Source organism: Neofelis nebulosa, chromosome 14, assembly GCF_028018385.1.
Source record: "Neofelis nebulosa isolate mNeoNeb1 chromosome 14, mNeoNeb1.pri, whole genome shotgun sequence".
Taxonomy (NCBI): domain Eukaryota; kingdom Metazoa; phylum Chordata; class Mammalia; order Carnivora; family Felidae; genus Neofelis; species Neofelis nebulosa.
In genome coordinates, this window is record NC_080795.1 from 81759141 (window position 1) to 81781000 (window position 21860).

A 21860-nucleotide genomic window follows, 5' to 3' on the forward strand; every position below is an offset into this window, starting at 1 on the left:
CGGGGACAGACACCAGGAGACCGCAAGATGCTCATCCTCGGCCCCCAGGCGGGACCAGCACCCCCGACGAGCATCCATGATGGACAGCAAGGTGTGCCCGCCCTTTGACCTGTGAGCGTGTTTCCAGGCCCCCCCCCCCCGCCCCGCACCTAAGAGGTCACCAGGAGGACGTTCCGTGCAGCCTGATGTGGAGGGAGCCTGCGAGCCTTCCTGCACGTGCTGGCCACTGCTCGGGTGTGGTGGACACGACACCTCATCTACTGTGGGCGATGCCCCAGGGGCTCTGGGCTTGGGGCCGGGACAGGAGAACGGGTGGAAGATTGTGGCCTGTCCCTGACGGGGCATCAGAGCGTGGAAGAGGACGCACGGAGCTGTGCCGTGGGCGTGGCTCCGTGTCACAGAGAACGACGCCGGCTCCTGGGGGGGAGGGTCCAGGCGACCCCCACCTGGGGCCCCTGCAGAGGCTCAGGTGGCATTGAAGGCCAAGTGGGGCGGGGCACGGTGAGCACGATCCAGGGTCCAGGAGGACAGGTGCTCGGACCGGCTCCACCCTGCCCGGCTGTGTGATCTGGGTCCTGCGTGCTGCTTGTGTGTGTACGGGAGCGTGTGTGATTACGTGGGTGTCAGTGGCTGTCGGTGTCCACAGGTTCTGTGTGTGTGTGTGTGTGTGTGTGTGTGTGTGCGCGCACGTGCCTGCACGCCCGGGACTAGACCAGGTGGGATCCACAGCCCAGCAGGGAACATGGGGCAGACGGGGCCCCAGAGGCCCTGCAGAACCGGGCTCTGGTGCGAGGGCAGACGGGGGCAGTAGCAGGTGCCCGGGACGTGGCGGTGGGCAGGGGCAGGGGCAGGGGCAGGGGCAGGAGGGAGGCAACAGAGCAAGAGGGCTCTTCGGGGTCTGTGGGACTCTTCCCCTTGCCTTCTTATCTTCACATCTGGACTCATTTAGGCCTCCACTCATCAGACACTGGTCAAGTAAGGAAGCCCCTCAGCCCTCCCCTCAGCTCAGCGTGGGATACATGCAGATATCAGGACGGACCAGGCCACGCCACCCGAGCGCTGGGAGACGGAGGCACAGCCGCAAAGGGGCCGCCTGGGAGAACAGGATGTAGGGAGAGCATTGAGAGGGAGCCCACCCCCTCCCAGTGCTGCACACTGGAAAAGGGGACAGTGGACCAACCAGAGGCAGAGGACACAGGCATTGAATAAGCCGGCCACTGGCGTTGGAGGCATTGAGGAAAGGGCCACACAGATCCTTGTTCTTGGCTCCCTGAGTCCTTCCAAACCGGGCAGACCCATGATCTTCCCCCATTAGGTTCTTGGCAGAGGACTAAATAAGTCAAATGGGGATGGGCGGAGGGTAGAGAAGAGCAGAGAGGATTGGCGCTCTCAGATCCTTGCCAAGTTACTCACTTGCCATGCGACCTTGCACAATTGACTTGCTATCTCTGAGCCTCCATTTCCCCACCTTTAAGGAGGAAATTATGCCCCCTGCCCTCACTACCTTTTGATGTTGTTTTGACAGCGAAATAACTGGAAATCGTTGAAGGTGTCACGTGACTTCTAAAGTATCACCATGTGAAGTTCAGTCCCCGTCATGCTCCCCTCTCAGCCGGCCACCAGCAACCACACGTTGACGGGTCTCGGGAGAACCACGGTTCCAGACACCAAGGCCGGGAGCTACATGAATGGCTCCACCTTTGAGTAGAACGCAAACAACATACAAATGAGCACAGAACTGCCTCTGCTCCTTTGGGAGATCCCAGCCTGGCGCGGGGTGGACTGCTGCCTGCCTCTGTTCAGGATGCGGGGAGGGGCGGGGCTGTGGGAGGCAGAGGAAGGCAGGCCCCAGACACCAGCTCCAGACTGGGCCCTCAGGGGGCACCGCTCTTGCCAAGGGTCTGCTCCACCAAATACTAGCGCGTGTTTACAGGCCGCCCCTCACGGCCTCCGGTGCCGGCGTCCGTCCCCCAGGGGCCCCGGCCCCTCCCCTCCTCCCCTCCCTTCCTCCAACTTTCCCCGGCGCCTGGGCAGGCCTTGGATCCCGTCTCCCCCAATGGCAGTGGAGCTTCAGGGACGGACAAACAAGAGGTGACCCCCCCAAGCTCCACCCCACCGTCCCACCAGTCCCACAACAGCGACTCCATACGCAGAGGGATTTGGGGACACTGAGGCGGCTGGTCACACTCACCTCGGGGAAAGGCAGGAGTCCTCCCCCAGGATGACATGGTCCGAAGGGAGGGGGTGTCCCAGACAGAGGACATATCCGGAAGGGGCTTAGAGAGCAAGGAAGAACCTGGCTCAGAAGGGGAGAGAGGCAGGGCAGGCGGGGTGGAGGGGCGGGGCAGGTGGGATGGAGGGGGGGCAGGCGGGGTGGAGGGGCGGGGCAGGGGGGATGGAGAGGAGGGGCAGGCAGGATGGAGGGGCGGGGCAGGTGAGGTGGGAGGGGTGGGGCAGGTGGGATGGGGGGGCAGGTAAGGTGGAGGGGGGGCAGGGCGGATGGAGGGGGGGCAGGTGAGGTGGAGGGGCGGGGCAGGGGGGATGGAGGGGCGGGGCAGGCGGGATGGAGGGGCGGGGCAGGCGGGATGGAGGGGCGGGGCAGGGGTGGAGGGGTGGGGCAGGTGGGATGGGGGGGCAGGTGGGATGGGGGGGCAGGTGAGGTGGAGGGGCGGGGCAGGGGGGATGGAGGGGCGGGGCAGGGGCGATGGAGGGGCGGGGCAGGCGGGGTGGACAGGGACATGCTCAGGATGAGGCTGGAGGGACAGCCGGGTGGACCGGGACAGGCCTCGGCCCGGCCTGGGTTGGGGCTTCTTTGGCAGGAAACAGCCCGTTCAGGCTTCGATGCCCATGACAGACGTGGTCACACCTGCCTTCGGAAGGGTCTCAGCTGCCGGTGGTAGCTCCAGAGTCCGGCTTAACAGCCCCGATGTTTGACCCAACTCCCTCTCTCTCTCTCTCTCTCTCTCTCTCTCTCTCTCTTGCTTTCTTTTCTTCCTTTCTGTTTTTATTTGAGAGACAGAGAGAGCATGAGAGTGGGGGAGAGGGGCAGAGGAAGAGACAGAGAGAGAGAGAGAGAGTCTCCAGGAGGCTCCAGGCTCAGCACAGAGGCCACGACCCTGGGATCATGACCTGAGCTGAAACCGAGTCAGGTTCCCAACCGACTGAGCGCCCCCCAGGCTTCCAAGACCCAACTTCCACTAAACCCACAGGAATAGTGAGGCCCAGGCGGGGAAGGCCCGGCCCACGGCCACGCGTCCCGGCTCAGGTCCCGCCTGTGTGCCCTTTGGCCCTCCCCAAGGCAGAGGGCCCCTCCTGCACGTGGGCAGGTGGGCTCGTCCTGCGCACAGATGGATCCACGGCCCTCCCACGCTGCCTGCGAGCTGACCCCCAGCCCTGTCCCCTGCTGTGGTACACTTAGGTGCGGGCGCCCCAGGCCCAGGCCCCGCACTGCGCTCAGGGGCACTCCCTGCGGCAGCTGACACGGGAGGAAAGAAGCCAAGGCGGCCCCCACGTCATCACCTGAGCCCTAAGCAGGGCTCCCCCGCAACCATCGCCCTGGTGACAGCCTAGCCGGCTGGAGGAGCCTGGACTCTGCCTGTGGGGAGGGAGGCCCGCGGAGGCGGCCTCACCGGCCCCGAGCCAGCGCTGCCCGTCTACCGGGCGGCCCCAGGCCCTGGAAACCCTGCTCTGGCGTCTAGGTGGGGAGGGATGCGGGGGGGGAGGGGGGGGGGTGTCTGCGTCACATCCTATCTCTTTCTCCTCTTTGCTGTCAGTCTGCTTGGGAGGGGCCGGCTGTCCTGAGGCAGTGCCTGTGTCCTTGCTGGGGCCTGCCCTCAGCCCCATGTCCGCTCTGGGAGTGTGAGGGGAGGACAAGGTGGAGGGACCCCGTCCCCGCCCCCAGGCGGATGCCAGGCCCATGGCCCACACACGCGCACGCGCACTTGCACACAGACACAGGCTCACGGGTGCCTCCGTGCCCCTCACACTCCCCGCTCCCTGGCGTGCACGCCCTGGTCTCCTTCCCCCTCCTTGGGGCGGCTGCATCCCGGGAGAGTCTCTGTCACACGGTCACAAGGGACCCAGGCCCTTCCGTCCGTGGCCTGCCAGCCCCAGATCTTGCCTGGCGTCATCTTTATGAAGCAGGGGGAAAGTCTGGGGGTCCTTGAGGGCCCGACCCCATGGGCTGGCGCTCCATCGGCTGGAGCCCGTCACGTGTCACAGTTCAGGGAGGGGCGCTAGGAAGTGAGGCACCTTATGGGGGTGTTGCCGTTACGCGGTGGGGCACGTCAGTGTTCCCGTCGAGTGTGCACTGCGGGGACCCATCCAGCACACAGGATCGCCCAGCGGAGGCCCTGCTGGGACAGGGCAGGCAGGGAGAAATGACCTCCAGGCTGATGGGGATGGGCTGGGAGGCTCGGGGCAAGAGTGGGGGTCGAGCTTCTGACCTAGGCCCAGCCCGTATTCTCCCCCCGGGTGGATCTCAGACTTCTGGGCTATGAGGACCCACGGGACCCACCCCCGGCATGTCAACCCCATCAACCCCCGAGTGTCCACGGCCACCCTTTGGGAAACCTTGGTGTGGAGTTATGTATCTACTGCCCTCTGTGCTCAGAGTCAGGGCTCAGTCTGCCATCGGGAATGAGGATCAGTGTGTCTGTGCACCCACCTCCCAGGCTGGGCTGCGTCCTGGGGTGCCCGGACCAGACCCCACCCCAGGGACGGCTGGAGACGGTGAGACCTCCTGGTGGGGCCAGGGGTCTGGGACATCGGGGCCTGGAGTGTGGGGTGCGGGGAGGCCCAGGTCACGTCTGCGTCTCTGTGCTGAGCGTGCAGAGGCTGTGAATGTGCGGGAGAGTGCCATCTTAGTGGGGGCCGGGCGGGCACCGGGTGGGCAAGGGAGACCTTGGCCTGCCCCCAAGAGGAGCGAGGCGGCTGGTTCGCAGTCCGTGCCACCGGGAGCCTGCTGTGTGCTGACTGTGCAGAAGCCACCTGCGGCTCCCTGATCCCGCTGGTCGTCTGTTCGGATACTCACGGCACTGTTTATTAAACGCTTGGTCTCCACCATTGAAGGTGTCCCAGGGCTCGCTTGGTATCCTGCATTCACCGGGGCTCGCCAGGCCCAGAGAGAGGGCCTGGAGGGGAAGCTGAGGCAGCTGTGTGCTCAGGCCCTAATGTCTACCCAGCCTCTGCTTTGGGGACTAGCGCCGTCCAGGGGGGTGAGGGATGGGCCTGCTTAGGGTGGGAGCAGGGCACCAGGCCCACAAGAGGGGCTTGATGAAAACGGGGCAATGACTGCAGGTGATGCTTGACCCCAGGATGTGAGTGGGGTATTGGAGGGTCAGGACTCAGTCTGTCATGATGGATCACTGATCAGTGTATGTCTGGGATCCAGGCTCAGTCAGTGATCAGGGATCAGTATGTGCTCAGAGTCTGGGCTCAGTCTGTGATCAGGGATATGGGCCAGGGCCAGGCCTCAGTCAGGTGGCTGTGAGGGCTGGAAACAGCACTTGGGAAGCATCCAGAGCCGTTCCTAGCCGGGGCCATTCATCCCCTCTCCCGCCCCTTGTACGACAATCTTGAAGACCCCCTTTGAAGAACAAGTCTTTGACTCTGGGCCCCACCCTGGTCAGAGTGAGAGCTTCAGGGTCAGTCCTAGCCCCTGGCTGTGTGATCTTGGGCAGCTCGCATCACCTCTCTGAGCTTCCGTTTTTCCGGCTTTGGAATGGCCCCGTGAGGGCAGAAGGAGACAGCGCAGCTGCTGAGGAAATGCCAGGGGACTGTCTTCCCAGGCGTCACCATTTGCAGGGGCTTCAACGGCCCCAGGGCTTCCCCAGCTGGCCTCCGGCCCCAGGCGCCCCACAGCAGCCCCGCGGGGCCACCACACCTCTCCCTGACCTGCATTTCCTCTGCCCAGCCCCCCCCCTGCCGCCCCCCCCCGGGGGTGTTAGGAAAACCCGACAATTGCACTCGGTTCTCACTGAGAGTTGTGAGAACCAGTGGTTGAAAATAGCCTGGAACTACCTGGCCTCCCTCCACCCCCACCCCCGGGAGGGCAGGGGCAGGCAAGGGTGCCCAAGGAGTGGGCAGGGCCACTCGGGTTACATAAGCCTGCCCGTGGCACCCCACCCCCACCCCTGCGCTTCTCCAGAGAGGGCCTGGGGACACGGGCACTCGCGAGCAGGGGCGTCCCCGCAGCCAGGCCCCTCGTCTGGGCCTGGACCAGGGAGAGCCGGTTGGCCCGGCAGGCTCTCCAGGGGCTGAGGGCTGTGTGCACAAAGTCCTTCAGAGCACTTGGTCCTGAGTGTCCTCCTCCCTCCTGTCTGTGGGGACTCGCTGTGTGGCCGTGGCCGGAGCCTTCCCCTCTCTGAGGCTTTCCTGTAGAACACAGGGAAATAATGCCGCCCAGCCCAGACAAGAGCAGATGTGGCCACAGACGTGAGCTCAGCAAAGTGGACTGGCCGCTCTCCTCGCTTCCCCAACCCTGCTCTGTCCCTTGCCCCCTCCCGGCCTGTGGGGCCAGGTCTCAGGGCACGTGTCTCACTTCTGAGCGCCCACACCACGGTGCCCCGCAGGTCTGACACCATCCGTGGAAGCGCCTAGCTGACGGGGCCATAGTCTCTCCAGGCCCGGCGTCCCCCCCGAGTGACCCCGCGGTCTGTGAGGTGAGACACTGCCCCAGGATCTCTGTGTGGGGCAGGCCTGGCCTTCTCCCGGGCCTCACACAGACACGGTGAGAGGGATCCGACGGAGGGCCGGGCACAGGCCGCAGCACGAGGGCTGGAGACCAGCCGTGGGGAGAACTTCCAGGGGGCAGGCGCTCTCCCCTCCTGTGTTCCTGCCCTGCCAGCCCTGGGCTCCAGCACGTAGCTGGGCCCACGGGGCCAGGGGCTGTGCTGAGCGTGTGTCCACGGTGGGTCCCCGAATCGCCTCTATGGTGCTGGAGTGGGGCGAGGCCGGGGGCCGTCATCCGCCACAGTCACGCCCGCTGACCTAGAGGGGCTGGAACAAGGGGGTCCTGGACTGAGTCAGTGCAGGGGAGGCGGGAGCGGGGCCAGAGCGGGGCCCTGGCCCGGAAGTGGGGCACCAAAGAGCGGGAGAAGGGGGGGAACGGGGCTCGGACCTCCACTGGTATCCCGGGCTGTGCCAGGCCTCCTTAAGCAATTTGCTCATTTGAGCCTGACAAAGACCATGCAGGTGGGTGCTGTTATCACCCCCAATTTACAGACAGGCAGGCACAGAGGGGTAAGTAACTCGCCTGAGGTCACACAGCTAGAAAATGGAGCGGTTGGGACAGAACCCTGCAGTCTGGCGGCAGCGACTACATCGGCTCGCAGAGGATGCACCACGTCTGTCTTCCCAGGACCCACGGATGATTGCCTGTCAGCCCAGGTCTGGGCCGGCCCGGGATGCAGAGCCTTTCTGTAGTGGGGAGGTCTGGCCACTGTCCTTCTCTGGGCCCAGGCAAGAGGAGGGTCCAGGGAGGGTCCCAGAGTAGTATCTGTCCCGTGCCTGGAACACAGGAAGGGGCCGTGCCTGCTGAGAGGGAGGGAGGGCTTCCAAGAGGAGGGGTCTCCTGAGCCTCATGCTTTTTTCTTTTTTTAATGTTTATTTATTTGAGGGAGAGAGAGGGAGGGAGGGGCAGAGAGAAAGGGGTACAGAGAATAACAAAGCGGGGCTCCATGAAAGCCTGATGCGAGGCTCAAGGCTCGAACTCACAAACCTGAGATCATGACCCGAAGGCAAGTGGGATATTCAACCGACCGAGCCCCCGGGCACCTCCTGAGCCTCATTCTCGAGAACCTGGGCCTTTCCCAGGGAGGTGGGAGCCCCTCCTTTCTCCCCAGCTGCTCCTCTACTTGCCCCCCCCCCCCAGTTTGGCAACCTGGAAGGACTGAGGGCCCAGCTGGGGGTGAGAAGGGGCGGGGGTGCCCGAGGGCACAGGGCGGGGCCATTTCTGCAGAGCAGCAGCCCCACAGGCCACGTCTGTCCCGACTGGGAGGCTAATTGGGCCTTGTTGCTTCCACAATTAATTATCGCGCCTGTGAATCAGCTAATTGCTCACCGAGCTCAGCCCCCACCCCTCACCCTCTGCCTCAGGCTTGCGAAGTTCACGAGTAGCTGGAGAGGGACCGCGGGATGCCCTGGGAGGGAAATCCTGTGCCGTCCCCTCCTCCCCTGCCACCAAGTGACCTCACTCCACCTCTGTCCCAGCGGGCAGGGTGGAGGGACCATGGACCAGAGCCAGTGAGCTTCGGTCTAGACCACCCCCACCCCCGCAGAAGGGCCTCAAACAAACCCCCTTCCTGAGCCCTTACTTCTCCCTCTGAGACCAGGATGGTCTCCGGTGAACGCGGTTGGAAATGGACAGGCCCCGAAGATGTGTTTCCTGTGGTTCCACACTGGTTCCTCCCAGCCCTGCAACAATCCGTTCTCCATCCCTCAGGGATGCCGTACAGGGCAGGCTCAGCCTTGCTGCTCAGGAGCCGGATGCATAAACCTGACGAGGAAACGGGCCCAGAGAGTGACCAGGGTGAGGACCCAGAGCGTGCCCAAGGTCAGGGGCCAGTGTGTGCCCAGGGTCAGGGCTCAGAATATGACAGGGTCAGTGATCAATGAGTTCAAAGTCATTTAGGAGTCTCAGCTGAGTCAATGGCTGTGGTCAGGGACTGGTTTATGACCATGAAGAGGGCTTTTTAGGTGCCAAGTGTCATATCCCCCTCGGGCTGTATGAGGAGGTTCTGGAAGCCGGCTTCCAGCTGGATGAGGTAACGCCAGCCGAGGACCGTCTATTCAACCTGCCCTGTCCACCCAGGGTTTCGTCCAGCTGTGGCCGGGCCCCCAGTGTTAGGTGCAAGTGGCGAGGGTCGAAGGTCTGGGAAGAGGTTGCTGGATGTAAATTGGTAGCAAATTTCTGGTAACGTGGCCATCAGTTCAGAGCTCTAGAGTCTGGGAGTGTCTGGGCTCTGAGAAAAGACCATTATGCACCAACAGAGAAACTGAGGCTGCCGTGGGTTGAATGTGACCCTGTTTATTTCAGGTCATTGAGCTGACAGCCGGGGGGGGGGGGGTCGGGGGGACGGTCGACAATGGGCAGAATTACCTACATCTGATCTTCAGGCTCCAAGCTGACTGTTGTCCCTCCTCGGGGAGGAGCATGAGGGGTACAGGTCCTCTCTGCCTCCAGGTGGGCACACTATCTGGATCCTGGATCGGGAACTGGAACAAGGGGTCAATTTTCCAAAAGGGGCAGGTCAGGGAAGGAGGCAAGGAGTCCCCGTGCGAGGAGGGGGGTTGGCATGGCCCTGCGAAGCCCCCGTCTAAGGGGACACCACCTTGCCCTGGGAGCCGGGACCAGGCCCCGAAGCAGAGGAGTGGGGACGGCTGCCCCTCCCCCCTCAGCAGGGAGAAGGGCTGGTGGGCACAGCGGCCCCTGAAATCCTGACTCAGAGCCGCCAGCACCCTGGGCTCTGCCTCATGGCCTAATAGCAGAGGCCCCCTGGTGGCCGTGGGCTGCTAGTGCACGAGGACGCGGAGGCCAGGCCGCTGCAGGGGAACTGGCCATGCGAAGGCTGGGCGGGCGCTGCTCTGGGGGGCCCCGGAGGTAGCCCCCCCCCCCAGCACCACCTCCATGTCTTCCTCCAGTTCAAGGGTTTGGGGAGGAAGGCTCTTTCCCTCGGGAGGGAAGGCAAGAGACAGACTGCCTGGAGGTTGTACCGGGAAGGGCCCTCCGCTGCCTTGTGGTCTTTGTCTCCGCAGCCCTCCCGACCAGCCCCTTAGAGAGACCAGGGGAGGTTTAGGCCCCAGGCTGGCCTTGCAGGAGGGACTGGTTTGGACAGAGCTCCACCCCTGGAGGGCGCTCCATCTGGGCGCCCAAGCCATCTTGAATTGCCTTCCCCTGCCCCTCCCCACCAAGGGCTGGCGCTTGTGATGGGGGTGCTGACGGTGACCAGTGATGGTGTTGACCGTGACGGTGCTACAGTGGCACTGGCCGGGGGTCGTGGTGATGGTCACGAGGAGCACAGTACGGGGCTGGATGCCAACCTACAGGTCGAGAACAGCGAGGACTGTGAGTTAATGTTTGGTGGTGACGATGACGACACCCCGATTCAGTGTCCCGCTGAGTCTGCTGAGAAAAGCAGACAGCTGCACCAGAGAGTGGGCCTGGACGGCAGAAGCACAAGTGGTAAAGTGCTGAGATGGTAAGGTGTGTAAAGTGTTGAGTATTCAAGCAGAGCCAAAGAGGATCTTGCATTCAGAGTGGACCACAAGTTGCGTAAAAAGAGCAAGGAGCTGGGAGGCAGTAGCATCCCAGTAGAGAAGAATCTGGAAGTAATTTCCCTGAGGTCATTCCTCCAAGACTCTGGATTTCATTCTAGAGAGGCCCCCTGTGGGTAACTGGCTACAGGTCCCCGGAGAAGAGGGGTTACGGGCACTTTAAGGTGGAAGATAAAGCAGCTAAAGGGGCCACTGCCCTCAGTTTATGGAAAACAGAATCCAAATATAGACCCAGGACGTCCCCACTGTCACCAGGTCCAAGGAGGATGGGCGTGGGGTGAGAACGGCGAGGGGCGAGTGAGGGCAGCCACGCTGGCTCTACGGTGGCCTGCTTCCAGACCCGCCGCCTCTGGCTCTTCTCCAAGGCCCCTCCCTCAGTGTTTCTAGGAGTCCCCTGAGCACACACTGGACAGACCCAACCTGGACGGTACCAGTCGGCCTTCCCCCGCCCTGATGCTCTGGACGGGGTCCAGAGTCCGTGCTTCCGACTCCACCTTCTGCCCATAACTCCTTTCTCCTTCCATTCAACCGACCACCCACTCTCATCCACCTCCCCATGCGTCCTCCCCGCCAACCCTCACAGGCCACCCACCTCTTCAGCCCTGCACGCACACCACGCCACACCACGCCGTGCTTCTGATTATGCGCCTATCTCTCAGTCCGCACTCTCCTGCCTCTTTCCTCCATGCACCCGCCCTCCACCCTTCCATTCCACATCCTGCCCGCCTCTCCAGGCTTCAGGTCCATCCATCCTCCCACACACCTCCTTCCTCTACACCCCCTTACCTCATCCTTCCTTCCATGTGCCTGTATTGTCTATGCACAAGCCCCTACAACTTCCCTCCACCTATATGTCCTCTGTCCATCCGCCCATCCACTCACCCATCCAACCATTGAACCATCCATCCATCCATCATCCACCCACCCACACATCCATTCCCTTACCTTACACCCACCCATCCACCCTCTCACCCCTCCATCCACCCACCTACCCAGTCATGCATTCATTCACTTACCCTACCCCCACCCATCCATCCACCCATTCATCCATCCATCCACCCATCTATCCATCCATCCATCCATCCATCCATCCATCCACTTACCCGCCCAGCCATCCACCCACCCATCATTCATCCATCCATCCATCCATCCATCCACCCACCAACCAGGCGGTGACTAGCCACTCCTCGGCTCCTGGAAGAGACAGAGAGCAGAGACCCAACTCTTGGCGTTCCTTCTGCCTGGGGCAGGAGCTGGGCTTTCCTCGGTGTGCGCGCGTGTGTGCATTTTATCCGTACCCCCCCCTTATCTCTCTCCCCTCCCCCACACCCCGCCCCCCGCTCGCGCTCCCCTCTAATGTGTGATCTGGAAGCTCTATAAAGCCTGATGTAATCCGTAATGCAGTCTCTGGCTCCCGATTCGGGATCCAGTTTCAGAGAGCAAGAGATTGGGGAGCGCCGGCAGCCCGGTGGGGGGAAGCGGCTCGCCTCTCTCCTCCTCCTTCTCCCCGTCCTCGGCCTCCTCCTCCTCCTCCCCTCGCCGCCCCGCCCCCGGCTCGGCTCGGCTCGCCCCCCCCTCAGGAAGGGGAAAAAAGGCGAGAAGAGCGGGGCAGGCGAGAGGAGCGGAGCGGCGGCGGCCGGAGAGGGAGCGGCGGGCGCAGGCGGCGGCGGCGGCGGGCGCGGCGTTGGCGGCGGCCCCGGCGGAGCGAGCGCGGAGCCGGCGAGCCGGGAGCACAGGCGGCCGCGCCGCGTCCTGGCCGGGCCCGGGCCCGCGCGCCCCGCATCGCCTGCAGCCCGGGCATCCGGACCCCCCGGCGCCCGGGGGGCTCCAGCAGGCGGGGGGGAGGGGAGGGGGCCTGCGTGCGCCGGCGGGGGCACCCCGGGGTGCGTCCGGCTAGGCCTGGAGCGGTCCGGGGGCGGCGGCGGCAGGAGGAGCCCGCCCCCCCCCTCGGGTCGGGCGCCCGGCTCGGCCGCCGGCGACGCGGGGCGCTCCTGGGGATTTGCAACTCGCCGGATCAAGTCTTCGCCGGCGGTGCCGCTGCTGCTGGGGAAGGTAAGGAAGACTCCGGCCGGGGACCGGGGGCCGGGGGCCGGGGGCCGGGGGCCGGGGGCGCGGCGAGGGTGGGAGGGGGTCGGGGGAGGGGCGGGCGCCCGGACTTCCTAACTTCGCCGTTTGGGGCTTCGCAGCTCCGAGGTTTGCGCTCGGAGCTCGGGACTTTGGACGCCCCCCCCCCCCAGCCCCCTGCCTCCTCCAGCGGCAACCAGGGAATCTGGCAGGTCTCTGCGTGCCCGCACCCGGCGGGCTGAGGAGGGGGCGACCCTGGACGTAGTAGAGGCTCCTTGGCTTTGCTCACCTCCCCCCAGTCCACACACGCAGCCTGGCCAGCCTGGCAGGCTGGGCTGGGGAAGGCATCCCTCCCCGTCACATGCACAGACCCGGGGCAGGCTGGAGAAGGCGTTCCCGTTGTGTCCCCGACACAGACAGATGCTGGCAGGGGTCTTGGGGACCCAGATGTGACCCCTAAGGCCACACATAGACCCAGGTAGGTTGAGGAGAGACACCCCCGTGTGTCCCTCCTTCCCTTCACCACCCTCAGAGCCCCCTACAGACAGTGTAGGGGCCCGAGGTGTCCTCCCCCCACGCAGAGCCCCCGGGGCTGCCGCCAGAAGCCTTCAGGCTCCCCCTCAGCCCTCACCCTTAGACCGGTACTGGCTTTGGAGACCCCTGGAGGCTCTCTCCCCGCATCCCAAAGCGGCGGAGGACTACCCTAGTGCCCCCCACCACCCCACCACCTCCCCCCCCCCCAACACACACAAACGACCTGGCTCTTTCCGTTCTCCTCTTCTTTTCCACTCGCTCGGACAGGCCGCGCGGATAAGCCGCTTCGAACTTTGGGTCTGCCCTGCGCCCTCTCCCTGCGAGGCAGCGAGGCGAGGCACCCGGCACTCCTCGGTCGGTCCCCATCCCCAGCGAACAGAGGCCGCCGGCCCTCCGCCGCGGCTGCTCTCTCTGGGAGCCGCGCGTAGCTGCCTCGAGGAATGAGCATTGCCCCCTCCTGGGGAGGTTGGGGGCGCCGGGCCCAGCCAGACACCCTCTCCTGGGTCCCTGTGGCCCCCTGGGCCGGGCAACCCGCGACTCGGGCCTGTCTGGGAGGGGACGACGAAGGTGAGAATCGCCGGGAGCCAGGCGGCCGGGAGGACGAGTCCGAGGCTGCGGCTCTGAGCCCGGGTCCCTCCGCCGAGCCCCAGCGACTCCTGCTGGGTCACTTCCCAGGCAGCTCAGAGAGAGAGCCCAGCCTGGCAGCCAGGCCCCGGCCCGCTGGGCACCTTACCCTTCCCACTTTTATTTTGGGCTTCCAAGTTTCTTGGAGCGCGAGGACCCAGGCTGGGACCTGACGAGCCCTAACCCACCCCACCCTAGCACCCTTCCCCGCGGCGCACTCCCCATCACGCCCGGTTCCCCCGGGTCCGGGGCAGGGGTTCCTTAGCTGCAACTCGGGAGGAGTTGAAAGGCGTGAAGGCGCGTGGGAGGGCAGGGGGCGCGCACCCCCGCCCCAGAAGAGCCTCTCGGCGGACGTGTTGGGGAGGTGGCCCGGAGGTCTGCTCTCCCACCCCACCCTCGGGACCCAAGGAGACCGTTGGTGCCCTCCCCCACAGACACAAACACACACCCCCTCTGAGCAGCGCCCGCGCGGGCGGTGGAGTGGGGTGGGGGGAGGGGGGGAACCGGAGCCTGGGGTCCCTTGTCGCATCCGGGAGGTGATATATGGTTTTTGGGGTCTGGAGCAGCGGCCATGGCGTCTCCTAGAACCCTGAAGACTTCCATTCCCCGGCGACCCCCGCAGCCGAGGAGGCGGCGAAGGAGGTCGAGGGAGGGAGCCGCTCCCTCCCCGACCGCGGGCGATGGAGAAACTCTGCGCCCGGACGCCGGGTGCCGCCGGGTCCGGCTTTGAGTACCCGAGCAAGGTCACGCCGCCGAAGGAGGGGGCGGGGGCTCTGGGCGCGCCCCCGCCCGCGCAGAGTCGCAGCTCAGGGAGGGGACGTGGGCCGCCCGCCGAGTCACCCGAGCACCCGCCACCCGCGCCCGGTCCCTGGAGGCGGACGTTGCGCGCGTTCGGGGATCCCGGAGCGCCCCGCGCCGAGCCCGCCGCCTTCCTCCCCGGCTCGCTCGCTGCTCCTCCGCGCTGCTTTCAGACTTGTTGCGCGTGCATCTGGGGGGCGGGGGACGGCCCGCGAGCCGCGGAGCCCGGGCGGCCGGGGGGCCGAGCCCGAGGCCGGCGGGAATGCGCCCCGGCGGCGCGCGGCTCCGCGGGCGGGCACGGCGCTGGGGGCTCGAGCGGGGCGTTCTCTGCCTCGCATCCCGGAGAAGGGCGCTTGTCCCCGCCGCGCTCCCGCGCGGGGGCGGACACCGGGCGGTTCGCTGCCCTCGGCCTCACGCCGCACTCCGCCGACCCCGGGCGGGGAGGAGACACGGCTAAGTTGCCGAGCCCTCCAAGTCCCTTCCCCTGTCCGCGGGCCCCGGCCCGCCGCGGGCCTCGGCGGCCGCGTCCGTGCAATGGGAGCGCGGATTGTGCTCTCGGAGCCTTCCAGCCGAGGCCCCTGGTGCTCGTCCCGCGATCCGACGCGCTGGGCCCGCAGCGTGCTGGGGCTGCGGCGTCCGGGCCGGCCGGGTCCCGAGGCAGCGGGGCGCCTGCGGACACTCGGCTGCGAGGCCTCGCCGGCAGGCGGCCCCGGGCGAGCGGCCGCGCGCGGGCCGACTCGCGCGGCGCCTTCGTCCCCTGGCCGGCCCCGCCTCCCGGAGCGGGTCCGGGGACCCGAGCCCGCCCCCTGGGGACAAACTCGCGGCCGGGGCCCGGGCGGCCGGCGCGGGGCTGCGGTGGCGGTGGCAGAGGGCGGCGCGCTGCCCCGGACGGCCGGGAGAGGGCGCCCGCGCCCGCCCGCCGGCCTGCCCGCCCCTTCCGTCTCCTCCGCGCCCGCCCGCGCCCGCCCCATCCTGGGCAGCCCCCGGCCGCCCCGCCCTCCCGCCGGGCGCCCCGCCGCCCGCCCGCCCGCCGGGGCCGCTCGCTGGCGTCTCGGGCCGGCCCTGTCACCTGGCTCTTCCCGGCTCGCCCGGCCCCCGTGCCCCGGCGCACGGTGCGCGGCCACGGGCGAGCGTGTTTGTGTCCATGTGCGCCGTGCACGCTGCCCGCATGTGTGTGCAGGCATGCAAACTGTCACATCTGTGTGCGTGGCGCGGTGCGGGTCTGCCGTGAATGTGAGCCCGGATGGCAGTGTTGAAGTGAGCCGCGTTTTACCCTTGGGCGGGCGCCGGGTCGGCTCCGTGCGCAAGAGCTGGGCCGGAGACTAAAGCTCTGTCGTGAAGACCCCGCACCTGGAGGGGTTCGGTAACCCCATTTGTGCCGGCGAACCCACACTCTCCCATTGTCCTCTGGAACCCTCCCGCCTCCGGCCTCCCTGGCTGCAGCTGCGCCATAGGGCAGAGCCGTGGTTGCTGGGTAAACACGCATGGCCCGGGGGCCCTCGTGCACACATACACTAAACGTGTGGGTGCCCGCGTGTGTACCCTTGCACTGGGGGTGCAGTGAGGGCCGTGAGGAGGGCACGGTCCCCCCCCCCCCCCCCGCAGGATGAGGGCTGACGGGAATCTGGGAGTGAAAAGGCTCTGACAAGCTCTGTGAATCAGCTCTAGAGGGTGGAGGATAAGGAGAAGCCTGCAGGCGTCCAGATGTGGGGCTCCCACGGAGGCTGCTGCAAGGAAGCGGCGGGCTAATGGGGACCCACAGAAGGGGTGGGTGGGTGGTGGTGAAGGGGAGGGAACAGCCACGCAAAGGCCCTGTGGCAGGCGACAGGACAGCTGCGAGGAACGGACGGGACTTGGAAAGGAGGGTGAATGGCAGGACAGGGGCTGCAGGGGGAGGCGGGCCAGACCTGAGCCCTGGAGGCCTTGGGCCGTGTCCCGGAAGCTGGGGGAGTACCGAGGGGATCTTAAATAGGGGTGGTGACTTGGCCCGACCAACGGCGGGGGCCCCCTGCGGGCAGCGGGGTTACAGGAGGCAGAACACGCCTATTCACGCCAGGTGCCCACAGCTGCACTGCAGACTGCAGCCATCGTGACAAAATGCCCACCTCCCTGACCCACCCGAGACCCCCCACGTCATCGTCAGGGTGCACGGATCCCATAAAGACAAGCACACAGAACGCCCTGGACTCTGGGCCCCACTGTGTTGCTCGACTGTGGGGAAAAGGTTTCAGTCGCACAGTCGCCGGGGATGGAGCCTGAGTCCCTCCCTGCAGGGGACAGGTCTTGGCAAGGAGCCCCTAAGACCCGCAGAGGGTCTGCTGAATGCAGACCCCTGGGCTCGGGTCTTCTGACACCAGGTGCTAAGGAGCCTCCCTGCCTCGGTGTTCTCAGCTGGGGGGGGGGGGGGCGGGGGGACGCAGTCCTGCTCGCAGGGGGAGGCAAAGACGAGCTCAGGGACAAAGTGCGCTACGGGGGCACATCTGTCCCGCTCCGGCCCCACCTCCCCTGTCCCCCTTCTCCGTAGGGACCCTTGCCTCGTAATTAAAGAAGCACCAAGGGCTAGGGAGCAAATAGGAGTCTCCGTCTTGCCCCCAAACGCAGGTCCTCTGCCCCGAGTGACCCCGTTGGTGACTCCCTGTTGTCTTTCCAGAACGCTCTGTGCTTCGGCAGGACAACTGCATATGTCTTGCATGGGCAAGTGGAAGTGTTCAGTGTACATCATGGGCACCCGGCTCACCCGCCATGCCCCGGCACCCCGCCGCCTACGCCCCCACACCCCCACTCCCAGTTATCACCTTTGGCACCTCCATTATCTTTGTGCTGGTCCTGCCGCCCGTCTTCCAGCCCGTCGATCTCTGTGGCCCCAGCAACCACCAGAAGCCAGGAGAGGCTCCAGGGCAGGCACCGGAGTTGAGCCCCAGCCCAGGCAGTTTTGCGGGGCTGGCTGCGATTTTGGGGTGCTGTCTCAGGGCTGAAGGTCTCTGAGGCGGAGACGCCGGGGGCTGGTGGGCAGGGCCACCCAGGGATGGCCTGGTCTCATCACTGACCTCCACCCAGAAGGGGGGGCTGTGGAGACAGCACCAGGCCCCACCCTCTGAAGCCTGTGCCGCCGTCCACCCCCACCCCCACCCCCCTTTAAGGCTTGAGCCTGCAAGGGAGTTGATGGCCCCAACCTCCCTCCCGCGTGGCAAGGTGACTTTGGAGCAGCCGCTTCTCTGAGACTTGGTGACTCAGGGCTGGGAGCCTTGCCGCCCTGTGCCCCAGAGAGCCTAGAACTGCAGAAGGCAGGGCAGCCTCGGGGCTGTCGAGGGCAGGACTTGGTACGGACCTGATCCGGCCGGGGGGTGACATCTGGTGCCCCGGGAAAGGCATGTGACCAGGGCTGCAAGACCTGAATGGAAAGGAGAGGGAATCAGCAGGCGGGAGAGAGCGTCTTCCCCCGCCCCTGCCCCTGCCCCCAGCTGGACCCGCCCCTGGGCCCCACCTCACACGTGGCGCCTCCAGAAGCCCTTTGTGGACAGCAGCACGTCCACTCGCACACCCACGCCTGCACACGCACACACACCTGCACGCGGTCCACTCGCACCACACGCACACGCTCCCTCACCCGCACAAAGCCCCCCCCACTTGTCCTGGGACATGCAACTCCCTCCTACACCGTGTGCACACGTAGGTACGCTCCCGCCCTGCACCCACACCCGCTCCTCAGCACCAGGCCTGTCCATCCGTGGGCCCCACCGTCCTGGTCCTCTGGTCCTGCTCGGGGCCGGGGGGGGGGGGGGGGGGGGGGGGGGGGGGGGCGGGGCACCGCGTCTGCTTGCTCCCGCCTCCCTCCAGAGTTGGGGGACCGTGGGCAGAGGTTGTGACCTTGAGCCCCGGCCCCACCCTCGCTGGCCGTCCTTCTCCTCAGCTGCCCCCCACAGAGGGGAGAGGTCACCCCGTGGGTGTCGGGGGAGGCCCCGGGTGCAGCCTCCAGCTGGGGGAGCCTTTGCTCCTCTGAGCACTGGGATGGGACGGTCAGCCTTGCCGCCCCAGCTGTGCTGCTGGAGCAGGTACAGGGGACTTTGGGAGCCGGAGGACCTCGATTCCACGAAGCAGGTGCGGGCTAAGTGCCGGTCGCTGCTCGACCCCCGCCCCCCCCCCCCTCGCAAGCGGTCAGGAACTCTGCTGAGGCCACCCAGTCGGGCCGCCCGCGATGCCCTGGAGCCTCAGCACAGAGCAGCCCCAGGGCCTAGGTGTGCCCCCGGGCCCCTTCCTGACCACCTCTTCCGACCTTCCTGCTGTCCCCTTGCCCTCTCCCATGCGACCTTGGGCGGGTGACGTCGGACGAGCCCCTCCCTCTGGAGACCCGGGGAGCACAGATCCCGGTGTGGGGTGTGGATGGGGGCATCACTCACAGGCCCGCAGCCGGGTGGCCAGGGCAGCCTCGGGGCTCAGCGGCTCCCCCCCCCCCCCCCGGGGCGCCACGCCGGCCGACCCTGAGAGGAGAGCACAGTCAGCCACCCCCTCCTCGTGAGAGTCCCCCACCCCCACCCTGGGACCTATGCCGTCGCGTCCCCGCTTAGGGCCGTCTCCGGGAGAGGCTGGCTGTGTGCACGCATATGCTACTGCACGCTTGCGCCTGCGTGCCTGGGTGCGTGCGCGCTCCGGGTGCAGGACACGCCCACTCTGGGGAGGGCCCGGCAGGCGCCGGTGAGGCCCTCGAGGGCAGGCCGCTTCGGTGTCCTGGAGGACGAGCGCTCCCCAGGCCAGGGCCGGGCCAGGAACGGGGGCGGAGCTCCTGGCGCCCAGCGCGGCTTCGAGGCCTGCGAGGGCTTTGGGGTGATGGGATTCTGGGCAAGAGGAGGCGTGACAAGGCCCGTCAGGGAGCTGGCCCCCAGCTCCAGGCCCCAGCTCCTGAGCTACCCTTGGTGCGGGGAGTCCGCCAGCCTCCCTTGTGAAATAAGGGTGAAGACCGCCTCGCCCTCGTGGGGCTGCGGGGCGGGGGGCTGCGGCCGAGCCACACAGGGCCCCCCCCCCCTCCCAGCCCCCAGCAGCGGCCCTTCGGGTGGCGGGGGGGGCCTTTCTCTCTTCTCTTGGGCAGACTCCCCGCCACGGCACCTGTGCCCAGGCAGGGCGCAAGGGAAGGGGGCTTCCCGAGGGGCCGGGCCAGAAGGCGTGGTGATGCGGTGGGCCTCTCGGGGCCGCCCCCCCCCCAACTGCGGCCCTGTGGTGGCACCTCCCTGCTCTGCCCCTACCTCTCTGCTGAGTGCGAGTGACCTGGGGGCTCCTCGGGGCAGGCGTGGGACTCCCCGCAGGTGAGCGGAGGGGTTCAGGGGAGCCCGGTCCGCACAGGCCGGGAGCACGAACACAAGGTGACTGTGGGGTGGGGAGCCACGTTCTCACGCCCCACCTGCGTCTGTGCTCACGGACAAAGGCCCCTCGTCCTGGGTTGTCCTGGATCTACGCCTCCCCCCCCCCCCCCGCCCACTCCCAGAACCCACGCGGCCCCCTGGGTCCCAGGCTGCCTCGGCCTGGGAGGGATCCGTAGGGCTCCCTGGGCTCCCTGGGCAGGGAGGGCAGGCTGCGTGGGCAGGGGTGGTTGCGCGTCCCCGGACGGCCTCATCTGCTTGCTCTCCCGGCCCCTGCCCGCCAGCCAGCCCCTGGGCTGTCCTCGGTGCTGAGGGCGCCCACCCCACCCCTCCCCCAGTGCAGCCTTTTCCCAGGACACACAGGCAGGCACTGTTCAGGGGGCCGGGCAGGACAACAGAGTGCCTTTTGTGGCTGGCATCTGGGGATGCCATTGGCGGCCTGGGGTGGGTGGGGAGGGGATGTGGAGGCAGGGCCCGGGGTGGGTCTGCGTGTGTGCACCGGGCCTTGCGGGGGAGGGCGCTGAGCCTGGGGAGGAGGGTCGGACAGACTGGAGTGGGGCTGGAGAATCACAGCGCCTGAGGGAGCGGGGAAACCAAGGCACCCAGGGCATCTGATGTCGGGGCGGGGTCACCGCTGGCCTGCACGTCAGGGAGACATCTGGGACGGTGTGGCAGGTGGGCGCAGGATCCTCGGCTGATGGTGACCCTGTGAGCGTCACGGGGGGCTTGGTTCTGCTCCTACCTCATGACGGGGCCGTGACATCCAACAAGGGGTTCCCGTGGAGCTTAGGCCAGTCCCAGCCTGTGGTCGGGACTCAGGAACTGGCGGTCACTCTTAGGGGTCCTCCTCGGCTGACCCCCCAGCTTCCCGTCCCTGCCCGGCTCGCTCTCAGTCCCTCACCCGCACGGTCACCCACCTCCTGTCCCAGCAGCCTCCACCCTGCGACCCTGCTCAGACACCCACAGGGCTCCCTGGCCCCCATCCCGAGGCCAGCCCCCGGGCCTCTGGGAGGCCTTGCGACGATGGGCCGGGGCTGAAGCGGGCCTCAGGGTGGGGGCCGGACACCGGGAGGAACTTTCTGGCAGCAAGGGCAGTTTGGTTAGTTTCCCCCACGCAGGAATCATGGGGGCTTGGGCGTGAGTCGTCGCTGTCCCTGGGAGCCTGAGGGGGGCAGTGGGCAACAAAAGCCTCAGTGACCCAGGCCGGGATCGGAGGACAAGTGGCCTGTGTCAGGGGAGGAGACAGTGCCCTGGGAGAGACTGTGAGCGTTCACGGAAAGGAGTGACCTGTGGCCACACGAAAGCCCATCGCTGGGGACGGCCAGAGACCCCCAGCGCCTGGCTTTTGGCCAGCAGAGGCCCGGGTGCCAGGTGAGGCTGGGGTGGGGGCCTGAGCCAGCCCAGGGACACACAGTGGAGGTGCTGCCAGAGATACCGGCCGTCCACCCCACCCGGCCCTCCTTCTCAGAGGCCCTTGGGCCCGCCGGGGCTCTGGCCCGGCCACGGGGCGCTCCCTAAACGGTCCCCTCCGGCAAGCCCTCCCGTCCCAGCTCTGGTGTCCACCCCACGGCCCCTCACGTCCCAGTGAGCACACACCGAGCCCGGCTCTCTTCTTGCCGTGTGTCCTTGTGCAAGCACACGCGTGCGCACGGTCACGCGTGTGCTCACGAATACGGGGAAACATCTGCGCGCAGGTGCACGTGTAGCCACGCATATTCACACACACACGTGTGTGTGCACGCATCCGCCCCTCATCTCAGTGAGGGCCCCCACCGCCCATCGCTCACTTGCCCAACCTGGAAGCCTGGTCGTCTCTGAGACCCTGGCTCCCCCCCCCCCCCCCCCCCCCCCCCCCCCGCCGCTCAGATCCCACACAGGCCACATCCTCCGCTCTCCCTGCCTGCACCCGCCCGCAGCGGTCAGAGGGACCCGGGAATGAAGTCAGATCAGGCCCTACCCCCACTCGTCCCAGGACCCCTCCCAGATGCTGTCCCCTCCCTCCAGGACCCCACCCCGAGTGCCAGGTCCCCCCCTCCCGCCGTATGCCCCCACCCTGTCTCAGCACCAACTGCCCCGGCCTGGGAGGGACTTGACCTGTCCTCCACCATGGCTATGTGACCTGGGGCCTGACACCAGCGTGCCCCAAGCCTGCCTGGCTCTCTGCCTTCCTGGGCCTGCCTTGGTGCAAGGAGCCTCAGAGGGGAGGGGCCTCTG

General features: G+C 66.8%; 1 protein-coding gene across 13 annotated transcripts in view; it reads left to right on the plus strand.

Annotated features, from left to right (window-relative positions):
* Window positions 1-11661: 11661 nt before the first annotated feature.
* Window positions 11662-21860, plus strand: part of ADGRB1 (adhesion G protein-coupled receptor B1) — an 81059-nt gene continuing 70860 nt past the window's right edge. For 3 of the 13 annotated variants that reach the window (XM_058699262.1, XM_058699263.1, XM_058699261.1), the window contains exon 1: window positions 11662-12327. The gene's annotated coding sequence lies outside the window, so the exon portion shown is untranslated. Of the gene's footprint in view, window positions 12328-12800; window positions 12818-20218; window positions 20322-21860 lie in introns of those variants that run through there. The other 10 variants (XM_058699255.1, XM_058699259.1, XM_058699258.1 and 7 more) reach the window with 7 other exon arrangements.